The sequence below is a fragment of the Pangasianodon hypophthalmus genome, chromosome 19, assembly GCF_027358585.1.
Source record: "Pangasianodon hypophthalmus isolate fPanHyp1 chromosome 19, fPanHyp1.pri, whole genome shotgun sequence".
NCBI lineage: Eukaryota > Metazoa > Chordata > Actinopteri > Siluriformes > Pangasiidae > Pangasianodon > Pangasianodon hypophthalmus.
Window position 1 is genome coordinate 276,923 of NC_069728.1, and position 12,715 is coordinate 289,637.

General features: G+C 39.9%; 1 long non-coding RNA gene across 1 annotated transcript; it reads right to left on the minus strand.

Moving 5' to 3' along the window:
* Window positions 1–7,326: 7,326 nt before the first annotated feature.
* On the minus strand, window positions 7,327–11,941 carry LOC128321786 (uncharacterized). The gene is made up of 3 exons (XR_008305303.1): window positions 11,646–11,941; window positions 10,948–11,482; window positions 7,327–7,746 (listed from the first exon to the last, which is right to left on the minus strand). It is a non-coding gene; the product is annotated as an uncharacterized LOC128321786 (long non-coding RNA).
* Between the last annotated feature and the right edge of the window lie 774 nt (window positions 11,942–12,715).

Below are 12,715 nucleotides of genomic sequence, written 5' to 3' on the forward strand. Positions count from 1 at the left end.
CAGCTCACTAAATAATAGTCTACATTTTCCTGTATATTAGCTACACTAAGAAAGATGTGTAAAATTCAGACTTAAGGAATCATATCTAACTCAACTTGACTTGCATTACCATTGTCATGTTGCAAGTATTTTGAAAATATCTAAAAAACTACGTTGTATTTCGAACTATAGAGCAACTATTAAGGTAATGCCATTGTGCCCATTTAGTGTGCACCAAACATATCAAAGATCTCATCTTTATTACCATATTTTTTGTAATGTAATCTTAATTGTCCAAACCATAATGTGAATAACACTGTATGCAATATTTACATAAAGAAGTAGAGTGGAATTCAGTTATTTTGGGACAGTTTACATTTTTTCTAAGTTTTCTTGCAATAATAAAATAAAATACCCCAACACATGATACATTTCTCAAATCCTCAAGGTGTGAAGGAAAAATGTTTATATCATATTCTAAAGAAGGATGACTGATTATTTATTGCATCAATAAAAGGAATAAAATTTCAGTAATATAATTTAAAACAAATCTTCTCCAAATCTGTCAGCACATTCTAATACTGTATAAACACAGGAGAGTCAGTAAAACTGACTACACATGAAGACGGTGGACTAAGTAGCTCCATAATTATTAACATTAGACTGTAATTCATTCCTTTCAGCAAAAACAATACAAGCACTTAGCAAATCTTCAGCATTTTCCAAATTCATAACCAAGATTTTCTTAACCTCAGTATGAAGAGGTTAAGTACAAATCACAGTGAAAATACTAAAAGGTAAGTAACATTTTATACTTTTTTCTTGCAATAGCAGCATAACACCAGATTAAAAAATAAACATTATCAATCTCTGAAATTATTTGAACACAGTACACTAAATAAAAATCTCTGCATACTAAGTAGTAGGACTAAGTAATGTTCTACTGTACAGATTACGAGCCACAAGAAGTCATGCTGACTTTTAGTTACTTTCTCTTCAAAAGTACCACAGAAAACTGAGAACATGTTTATTTCTATCTAAACCCTATTCCTTTCATTTTATCCCACACCTCCCTTGAGCGGTGACAATCCAAACGAAGGTGTTCCAGGGTTTGTTCCTCTTCACAGCCTGGCATGGGGCACACAGTTGTCTTAACAAAGCTACTCCATTTCACTCCAGCTCTCACAGGAAGTCTTCTCACAGCCACTAACCAGGATGTGTCTCTGGTGGTTTCAGATAGTTTTTTACTCTGTAGGAATTGGTTTTAACCCCTCCACATCCTACTGCTTGCCCATAAATTGATCGATTATTAATGAATATTTGTTTTTATTTGAGTCATTAATCCAATCAGTATTTAGATCTTTATATTTCTTAATAAAATCTGCATACATTAGTTTGTAATATAGAACCAAAGCTCTAGAGCTTTTGAATTTGTGATTGATTCAACTTGTCTGGCAATTCCACTCTCGCTAATCTTACACGCCGATATTTTACTTTTAATCAACAAACCTACAGGGCCTAATTATACTCCTTCCTTTTAAACAAAAGTTCACATTTGGTGACTTCCCATGTCATGTACTATATAAAATTACAGCACAATGTATTTATCTTTTTAACCCGTTTATCTGTTGGTGCAAAACTACATGACAAGAACATTATTATAGACAAAATAAAGGACTTATTCTAGCTCTGTAACTCAGACTGAGATTTCCATTATCTATTTCATCTTTAATCCTCCTTTTTAGTCCAGTTGTAATCAACACATCATTCATTATCTACATAAATTCCTAAAACTTTTCATTATTGGGTTTCTGGAATATCGACTATAAATTTCTTTTGCAGATTTCCTATCCAAATGCACTCTGTCTTACAGCTGTTAAGTGCCGCTCCTTAGACTCGCTCACACAATGAAAAATGCTCAACTAGAATGTCTAAATCTTCTTTGGATTTTATAAACACACTAATATCATCTGCATAAACAGTGATTACAAATCTTTTATGTCCTAGTTTACCTCCTTTTAGCCTCAGGTCGTTCTGAATTTTGTAAATTAAAGGACTTGTAGCTAAAACATAGAGAGCCGCACTAAGGGGACACTAAGGGGACCCCCTTGTTTGATACCTCGCATGACTTCAAATGGTTCAGTTAAGTGACCATTAACATTCACTTGTACATTAGATCTTGCATACAAACATTTTATCATATTAATAAAATTTTCAGGAAACTTATACATTCTTAAACTTTCCACATATACTTTCTAGAAATACAATCAAAAGCTTTGTCACATCAGCGCTGGATTCGGTGCCGGACTCCAATTCCCAGAACACCTTGTGGCCTACAAACATGGCTGCCACAGACTCTGTTTCCCAGCACCCACCAGGAGTCTCACGTTCACAGTCACCTGATTACTGATTGCACACACCTGGACTCAATCACCACACACTACATAAGCACTCATAAACCGCTCACTCCCTGTAAAGGTCGCGAGACGGCGTTGTTTCCAGCCGGGGAGACCGGGAGGAGTGAGCTCTGGGGCGGGAGTTTCAAACAGTGTTGTTTACATCGAAAGACCGCATAGAAGTCTGTGAGCTGGCGATTTGGATACAAAGACTTGTGAACATAAGACTGAGTGGAATACGAAGTGAGAGTTGGCGGTGAGTCGATTGGGGGGTGGTGCGGGGAGCATCGGCCGACGGCCTGTATAGGTCCGGTAGCGGTGTTGCCCCACTGCTTCTTCGTCGGCCACATCCTATCAACTTTAACAAAATGGCGGGGAGGAGTGTGGATGGTATGGAATATAGTGAGCAAGAGGGGAATGGTAGTGATGAGAGGAGAGAAAGTGATTGGGAGGAAGTAGGGAGAGAGAAGCGAGTTAAGAAAGGAAAGAATTCAGATTATTGTAAAAGCAGCAATACATCATCTAGATGTGGCAGGTTTGAAATGGGAAGAGGTGAGGGATGAACTAAGTGTACAGACGAGTCAAGAGACAACATGTGTGGGTTAATAATTTTAGTAATGTTAATCCTTCAGTGGAATGCAAGAAGCCTGATTGCAAATGGACAAGAGTTTAAGCAGTTTATTGCGAGTAGGAGAGAAAAGCCAGACATAGTATGTGTTCAGGAATCCTGGCTGAAGCCTAATCTGGATTTTGTTATATATGGATATGTAGCAATAAGACAAGATAGGGTAAATGGTGGTGGAGGGGGTTGTGTTACATTTGTGAAACAGGGGATCCCACATAGGGTGTTAGGCATAGGGAGTGAACATGAATATGTAGTAGTGGAAGTATGGGGTGTGGGAAACAAATTTGTAGTCATAAATTATTATAATCCATGTAGAAGACTGCAATTAAGCCAGCTTGAGGAAATAGAGGGACAAGATAGCAGTAATATTGTATGGTGTGGGGACTTTAATGCGCATAATACATTGTGGGGAGGTGAAAAAGTGCATATTAATGGGCAAGTGATAGAAGAGCTGTTAGAGGAGAAAAACTTAGTATGTCTAAATGATGGAACTAAAACAAGGATAGAGGTTAATACTGGAAGGGAGTCTGCACTTGATCTTACTACTTGGTCCAGTAGTATGGCAGCAATATGTAGTTGGAGTGTGTATAAAGAAGGAACAGTAGGAAGTGATCACTATCCAGTTCTGTGTAAAATCAACATAAATGTATCTGAAATCAGTGAAAGAAGAGTGGGAAGATGGGTATTTGAGAAGGCTGATTGGGAAAAATTCCAGAAGGAAAGTGACAAATACCTGAGTCAGATTGAATATAGTTGTGATATAGAAATTCTGGAAACTAAAATAAGACAGGGTATAATAATAGCAGCGTTAGAATCTATTCCAAAAAGTCAAGGTAATAGAAAGAGAAAAGAAGTGCCATGGTGGAATGATGATTGTAAAAAAGCAGTTAGAAACCGAAATAAGGCATTTAAAGTAATGAAAAGAACGCATCATTTCATGCATATGATTCTGTATAAATATGCACAAGCAATAGTAAGGAAAACAGTAAGACAAGCAAAAAGAATGTATTGGAGGAATTACTGCAGCTCAATTGGGAACACAACTCAGATAGAAGTGTGGATGATGATTAAAAAGATGGGTGGGGAGAGGAGAGATTGGAAATACCCGGTTTTGTGTAATGGAAACGAGATCGCAGTGACAAGTAAGGAAAAGGCTGAAATGTTGGTAAATACATTTGTTAATGTGCACAGTTCGAATAATTTATCTGAAGAAGGGAAGAGAGAGGAAACTAGATCTGAAAATTTGGAGGCGCTGAGGGTGATGGGAAATGAAGAAGGTGAACAAAATGTACCATTTAACATGGGAGAATTAAGGAGAGCACTGGCAAAAACTGGGAAGACTGCACCAGGGAAAGATGAAGTATGTTATAGCATGCTGAAGCAGTTAAGTGAGGAGGGGAAGAGGAAGTTATTGATGCTATACAATAAAGTGTGGGAAGAAGGAAGAGTGCCAAAGAGCTGGAAGGAAGCAGTTATTGTTCCAATAAAAAAACCTGGGAAAGATGCTAGTAAGCCAACAAGTTATAGACCCATTGCCCTGACTTCTCATATCTGTAAGCTAATGGAAAGAATGGTAAATGAGAGATTAATGTATATTATGGAAAAGCAAGGTATGGTGACTGAATGCCAAAGTGGATTTAGGAGAGGAAGGGGTACTATGGATGCAGTGGTATGTTTGGAAGATGAAATAAGAAAAGCTCAAATAAATAAAGAGATGGTAGTAGCAGTATTTTTTGATGTTGAAAAAGTATATGACATGCTATGGAGAGAGGGGTTGATGATTAAGTTGTATAAAATGGGAGTTAGAGGAAGAATTTTTAACTGGGTTAAGGATTTCTTGAAAGGAAGAACAATACAGGTTAAAATAGGAGCAGATTTGTCAAGCAAGCATGTAGCAGAGAATGGAACGCCCCAGGGGAGTGTAATAAGTCCCACATTATTCTCAGTAATGATAAATGACGTGTATGTAAATGTACCAGCGGACATGGGAAGATCCCTATTTGCGGATGATGGAGCAATATGGAAAAGAGGAAGAAATGTAGAACATATAGTTAAGAAAGTGCAAGATGGTATACAGCAGGTTGAGAAGTGGGGTTTGATGAGGAAAACAAGCTGAAGGAAATAAACTGGAGTAACATCGCAGGAGAATGATCCAGAAGATGGCGGTAATGCAACGCTCTTGGATGCAAGCTGCCGTTAAACCTCAAAGAAGAAGAAGAAGAAGAAGAAGAACACTCCCTGTAAAGTAATGCTCAGCGTAGATTTGCCTGACTTACCAAGCGGTTCTCCTTTTTTACATATCAGATATTACACAGTGGTAGAATGATTTAACGAGTTAAGAAAACAGTTCATTCTGAAGTAGAAAGAGTTTTCTCTTTTGTTCTTTTACCTAGGTTCATTTCGGGTGGGCTAGTTCTTTTCCACCTTTTTCTTATAATTGTCTCTGTCAGTTAGTAGTCACTAGTCACTAGTAGTGTCCTTCAGGGGGGTGTCCTTCAGGGGGGTGTCCTTCAGAGGGGTGTCCTTCAGAGGGGTGTCCTTCAGGGGGGTGTCCTTCAGGGGGGTGTCCTTCAGGGGGGTGTCCTTCAGAGGGGTGTCCTTCAGGGAGGTGTCCTTCAGGGGGGTGTCTTCTCTGCTTTGCTTCTGCTCTGTGTTGTTGCTAGTAGATTGATGTCCTCTTGTTCTTGTGTTACTTTTGTAACATGCATTTTTGAAAGTCCAGGTAAAGGCATAAAGTCGTCCTCAAAGCTGCTAGATGATGTGGTGTCGCTGCTCGTGTCGCTGTCGTCTGTCTCACTGCTGCGTGTTTCCTCTTCTCCACTCCATTCTTCTTCTTCCTGGGTCACTCTTCCCTCGTTCTGTTGTTCTGTCTGCTCCCGGGTGTAGCCTGATGTGTGGTCTCCATATACATTTTCTCTTTGTGTCTCCATGTCATCAGTTTTGAGGTCTAGTTGTTGTAAAGTCCAGTGTATACCTTTGGCCTTGTTGCTGTAGGATGGAGATAGGACAGTATAGGTGTCCTTTCTCGCCACAGAACAGGACATTTTTTCTTTGTTCCAAAACAGAAATGTCTTTTAATTATTAATGTTTTTGATAAATTGCTCACTCTCAGATCGTGTGAGATGTTTGTGTCTAAATACCGCACCATATTCATAGACATTTAGTTGCTCGTATATAGATTTGTTTGGTAATTTATCCCATTATTTTTTAAATGCTTATATTTATCTTTAAAGTCGCTGTATATTGCTTTGTAGAAAGGGGATTTTGTGTCTAGCTCTGCCTGCTTTTTTCCGCCATGTTCTTATGTTGCCTATCCTAAGTGTTGCATGTCACTATCTTTTAAAGTTGGGCATATAGGTAAGAAATCTGAAATTTTCTTTGGTATTATATTTATTGCCAGTGTGGCATCTTCTTTCTCTTTTCTCTTCCTCATTGTTGATTATATTTCCATCATTGTCTCTGATAGCCTTTACATTTCTCTTTTCTGTGCGGTTTCTCAGTCTTTTAATAATGTTCTGTGGCTTTCCGATGGAGGTCGTGTCCAGCTTGGTCATTTGAGAAGAAATCCTCGTTCAGCTTTGTGAACTCAGATTTAATTTTATATAAACGGTCATCTTCCACATTTCTATTCTGTTTCCACTGAAGTTCAACAGATTCTGAGAGAAGTTTGCTGTGCTAGTCCTTCTTTGCTTTGTTTAGTGACTCACATTTTCTTTTAAAGAAGGTTGTTTGTTTTTTCAAACCTTCCCACAACTTAGAATTTGATTTCATTAAATCTTTTAATAGTTTTATTGGTTGAATTTCTTTTGCCAGTTGGTCTATAGTTTCTTTGTGTTTTAAACATGTGGTGTTTAGTTTCCAGAGGTTTCTCTTGTTGTATGGATCCATGATTAGCTTCACTTTCACTGAGAGATGTCCGAGGCTACTAAATAATCAGTTCTGTAATGTACAATTCGGATATTTTAGAGGTGTGTATTCTGTCTATTGTTTTAATTTTTTTCAGTCAAATCAGGTATAACCAATATCATGGGGAAATTTTTGTCTGAAGGAGTCTTTCAGTTCAGAAGTGTCACATACTTTTCGGAGTAAAGTTTCCCTTCTCTGCGTATTGACGTGTTTGTATTAGGAAATTTATCCTTTTCATTTGTACTGGGATTAAAATCTCCACATAGAATAATATTATAATCCACATTTAGTACTTGGTATAATTTGTGAAATATTTTTGTTTTACCAGCTCTATCTGGTGGGGTATACACATTAATAATCATAATCATTTTTTGATTCTTGTAGTAACAATCAGCTATTAAGAGTCTTCCTGGAATTCAATTCAATTCATTTTTATTTGTATAGCGCTTTTTTACAAAGGTCATTGTCTCAAAGCAGCTTTACACAAACAAAAGTAAAGTGAAGTGTGTGTGTGTGCCGTCTCTGATGAGCAAGCAGGGCGACGGTGGCAAGGAAAAACTCCCTGAGATGGTGATAGGAAGAAACCTTGAGAGGAACCAGGCTCAACAGAGAACCCATCCTCATATGGGTTTACACTGAAGTGTGCGTGTGTGTGTGTACAATGTGTGTTGGTGTAGTCCATGGAAAACAGCTGAAGCGTTTTCGTGGCAGTGTGAAGCATTGCCGGTGGACAGGTCCAGAGTGAAGGGGGGGAGGTCTGGATTACCAGCAGCTCAGGAGTGATGCTCATCTGGTCCAGAGCGTAGGGGGGTCTGGATCACCAGCAGCTCAGGAGTGTAGCTCGGCAGAAGGAGAAGGAAAGTGGTTAGGTACACTCACAGTCACCGTGTGGAGATAAAACTCAACATCCACGAGTCCCCCAGATCTACTCCTTTGATAAAAACACTAGTCGCTAAATGCTAGGTTAAATAAATAAGTCTTCAACCTCGACTTAAACACTGAGACCGTGTCTGCTTCACGTACATTAACTGGGAGGCTATTCCATAATTTTGGGGCTTGGTAAGAGAAAGCTCTGCCCCCTGCCGTGGTTTTGGCAATGCGTGGTACTGATAGACAGCCTGCATCCTTAGAGCGAAGTAGGCGCGGCGGAACGTAAGGTACTAACATATCGCTTAAATACTGCGGAGCGAGACCGTTTAATGCTTTATAGGTTAGGAGTAATATTTTAAAATCGATGCGGAATCTTACTGGGAGCCAGTGTAATGTAGATAAGACTGGCGTGATATGCTCATACTTCCTAGTCCTAGTCAGGAGCCTCGCTGCTGCGTTCTGAACTATCTGAAGCTTATTTATGCATCTAGATGAGCATCCAGATAGTAAAGCATTACAGTAATCTAATCTGGACGTGATAAATGCATGGACTAGTTTTTCAGCATCACTTAGCGAAAGTATATTTCTAATCTTAGCGATATTTCTGAGGTGGAAAAATGCTAACCTGCTTACATTATCTACATGCGCCTCAAATGAGAGATTAGAGTCTATAATCACACCGAGATCTTTTACTGTTAGACTACTTGAAACAGAGAGAGCATCTAAAGTAACAGTGTGATCTCTAAACTTACTTCTAGCGGCTTGTGGTCCCAGTACCAGAACCTCTGTTTTTTCTGGGTTTAGCAGGAGAAAGTTGCTTAGCATCCAGTCTCTTATGTCTATCGCACATGCCTCAACTTTCTTTAACTGGCTATTCTCATCTGGCCTAGCTGAGACGTATAACTGTGTGTCATCAGCATAACAATGGAAGCTAATATTATGTTTACGGATTATGTTACCTAAAGGGAGCATGTATAACGTGAAAAGCAGTGGGCCTAAGACTGAACCCTGCGGAACGCCATATTCTACTCGATAACGTGCTGAGTGGTCACCGTTTAAATCTACAAACTGATAACGATCAGTTAAATAAGATCTAAACCAGTCGAGGGCTGAGCCCTTAATTCCTACGACCTTTTCCAGTCTGTGAAGAAGGATATTATGGTCGATAGTGTCGAACGCTGCGCTAAGGTCGAGTGAAATTAATAGACTAATGCAACCCCGATCAGAGGCTAATAGCAAGTCATTGACTACTTTGACTAATGCTGTCTCTGTGCTGTGGTGGGGCCTGAAACCTGACTGATAAAGTTCATAGATATTATTACTTTGTAGATATGAAATTAGCTGCTGCGCTACTACTTTCTCTAATATTTTAGATAGAAAGGGAAGGTTTGAAATCGGCCTATAGTTAGTTAAGTCGTTAGGGTCAAGGTCTGGTTTCTTCACTAGTGGTTTAATAACAGCTAATTTAAGTGATTTTGGAACGTACCCATTGCTCAGTGAGGAGTTAACTATTTTAAGCAGGGGTTCAGTTACGGTTCCAACTATTTGCTTAAGAAGACGTGTTGGTACCGGATCTAATAGACAGGTTGATGATTTAGCAGAAGAGATGAGCGAGATTAAATCATTCTCTTCAAGAGGAGTAAAACTTTCTAAGCTCTGATCTATGGTTAGTCTATCCTCCCAGTCTATTGTATAATTTGGACTTTGGGCCTGTATCTTCTGCCTAATGTTTTTAATTTTGCTATCAAAGAATTTCATGAAATCGTTACTTTTGTATGCTGTTATTGTGGAGATTTCTGTCGATGTCTTATTCCTAGTTAATTCTGCTATGGTGTTAAATAAGAATTTAGGATTACTTTTATTATTTTCTATAAGCGTTGATAAGTAAGTGGACCTAGCTTGCCTTAGAGCTTTTTTATAGGCTAAAATACTGTCTTTCCATGCTATTTTAAATGCTAGGAGTTTGGTCTGGTGCCATTTACGCTCTAGCTTTCGGACATTCTGTTTTAGAGAGCGGGTGTGATCACTATACCACGGAGCGAGTTTCTTATCTTTAATTGTTTTTCTTCTAAGTGGGGCTACATTATCTAAGGTACAGCGGAATGTCGACTCTAAAAATTCTGTCGCCTGTTCGAGTTCTAAAGGGTCTGAAGGTGACCCTATACTAGCGGATAATTCTGGTAGGTGATTAATAAAGCTCTGCGCGGTCGCAGGTGTTATTGTACGGCTAATTCGGTAGCGCGGTTCTGTGTGTACAATGCTACTGTGACGCACACAAAACGAAATCAGACTGTGATCTCATATTGCCTCAGACTGCGGGATTATCACTATATCGGTTATATTAACTCCAAAAGATAATATTAAGTCTAACGTATGACCTGCTTTATGTGTGGATCCTACAACACACTGATTGACTCCCAATGAGTCAAGTATGGATGTAAACGGATCAGGAGTATGACGCGTTATGTTTAACAGAAACGTGGATTAGGAAGAACAATTATGTTGCATTAAATGAAGCTAGTCCGCCCGCTTATAGCTACATACATCAGCCTCGTTTAACCGGTAGAGGAGGAGGCGTCGCACTTATTCATAAGGATAATCTGACCATCATACAGAAACTAGGACAAAACTTTAATTCATTTGAAGCACTTTATAGTAACATAAGTGCAGTCGCTAATGATAAGTCATCACAGTCCCTTCCGTTAGTTATTATCTACAGATCCCCAGGACCGTACTCTGAATTTCTTAGTGAATTTACAGATTTCCTATCAAACCTAGTTGTTTCTGTCGACCGAGCGTTAATTACCGGAGACTTTAACATTCATTTTGAGAATATAGGCAACCCGCTGAAGATAGCGTGATCAGTTCATTAACTAAGAGCGTTTTAGACTCAAAAGATCTGATATTTATCAAACCTAGCTTTAGAGTAGAGGTGCAGGCTGTGCTCTCAGTATTATTATCTAATGTAGGTATGTTTATTAAATTGCTAAAACAGACTTTAGTCTTTCTTAATTTTAATTTTAATACAGCACGGGGAACAGACACAGTCTCAATGCTATGTACCCTAGGTGACGACTCTAGGCAGCTAGCAGACGGTTGGGTTAAGCCAATTGTATCAGTCTGGTGAGTTGAACAGTAGCTATTATAATTGCAATCTAAGGTATGGCTTACCAGTCAGATGGTGCGTAGTGTCCTAGAGATGTTGTCCGAGAGGACCGCTGCTCCAGCTCTGCTTGGGTGCAGGCCGTCAGTGTGGTAGAGCCTAGGACGCTCCCAGAAAATATTCCAGTTATCAATAAAGGGTAATTTCTGGTCTTGACACCATGACTGTAACCATTCATTAAAAGCAAATAGCCTACTGAACCTCTCAATTCCTCGCTGGAACGTGGGAAGCGGTCCTGACGCGATGATCCTCGTCGTGGGCGATGTGCTGCGTACCTTCTCAATCAGGCTTCTGAAGTCCTTCTTCAGGATTTCCGTCTGCCTCAGCCTGGTGTCGTTCGTGCCAGCATGGAGGACCACAGCTCCGATGTTCTTCCCATTCAGGATCGCGGGAATAAGTTCTCGGCTCATGAGAATGTCTGCTTTTCCCTTAAACATGTCCCGACACCATCAGCACCGTCACTGCCGATAGAGATCACAGCATCCCACAAGGCCACATTTTCTTACCATTGTCCTGAGCAGAGTTAGTCAATAGCCTCAATTCCTGCGCACACATTATATCACTGTTTTAAGTAACGTAGATATTTTAATTTCTCTGTTCTTGATGGATTGTATACCTCTAACATTAACAGATACAAAACCGATAGCCAGAATAAAAGTATATAAAGTTACATTCCTAAATATCATTCTTTAATCTTTTTTAGAACCTTCTGTTGTTGTTGGTGATGCTCTCTTTCTTCTCTTTTTTCCTTTCTAAAGAAAAGTCAGCTATAAAGCCAGTGAGTGTAGACAAAAGGCCAGTTCTACTTGCGTGATCTATCAGTTCCGCCGCGTTGTCGTTGCCTGTCTGTGTCTCTCCGGTGATGTGCTGTATATCCGTTTGGAAAGATTTTCCAAGTCCGGTTATATTGTCTGTATCCAGTCCAGCTGTGTCGACGTTCTGCGTCATAATCATAATCTAATAACATTGTGCTTGGGATAAAGAGTCACAGTTCATTCTGTAGTAATAACAGTTTTCTCTTTAGTCCTTTTACCTGAGTTCATTTCCGGTGGGCTGGTTCTTTTCCGTCGTTTTCGTCCATTTGTCTCTGTCTGTCTTTTAGAGTCTCTGGAAGTGTCCTTCGGGGAGGTGTCCTTCGGGGGGGTGTCCTTCGGGGAGGTGTCCTTCGGGGGGGTGTCCTTCGGGGGGGTGTCCTTCGGGGGGGTATCTTTCAGGGTGTCTTCTCTGTTTCTGTGCCGTGCTGCCGCTGGTGGATTAATGTCCTCTTTTTCTTGTGTTGCTTTTTTAATATCCATTTTTGAAGGTCCGGGTAAAGGTATGAAGTCGTCCTCGAAGCTACTGGATGATGTGGTGTCACTGCTTGTATCGCTGTCGTCAGTCTCGCTGCTGTCTGTTGCTTCTTCGCTCCATTCTTCTTCTGGGATTGCTCTTTCTTCATCCTGTTGCTCTGTCTGCTCCTGGGTGTAGCCTGATGTGTTCACTCTGTTTAGGTGTTCTCTTTGTGTCTGTGACGTCGATTCCGTGGTCTTCTTGTTGCACAATCTGGTGTGTACCCTTGGCTTTATTACTGTAGGATTGGGGACATCCGAAATACAGGTGTCCTTGCTCACCACAGAGGTTGCAGATCTCTGTGTTCATGGAGTCTTTACCCTTATGTCCGTATTGGCCGCACTTCCAGCACTTTAATGTATCACAGTCTTTAATCTGGTGTTCTGTTGAATTACAGATGTAGCATCGTTGAATTTGTCCAGGAAACGAGATTCTACCATTGTAAGG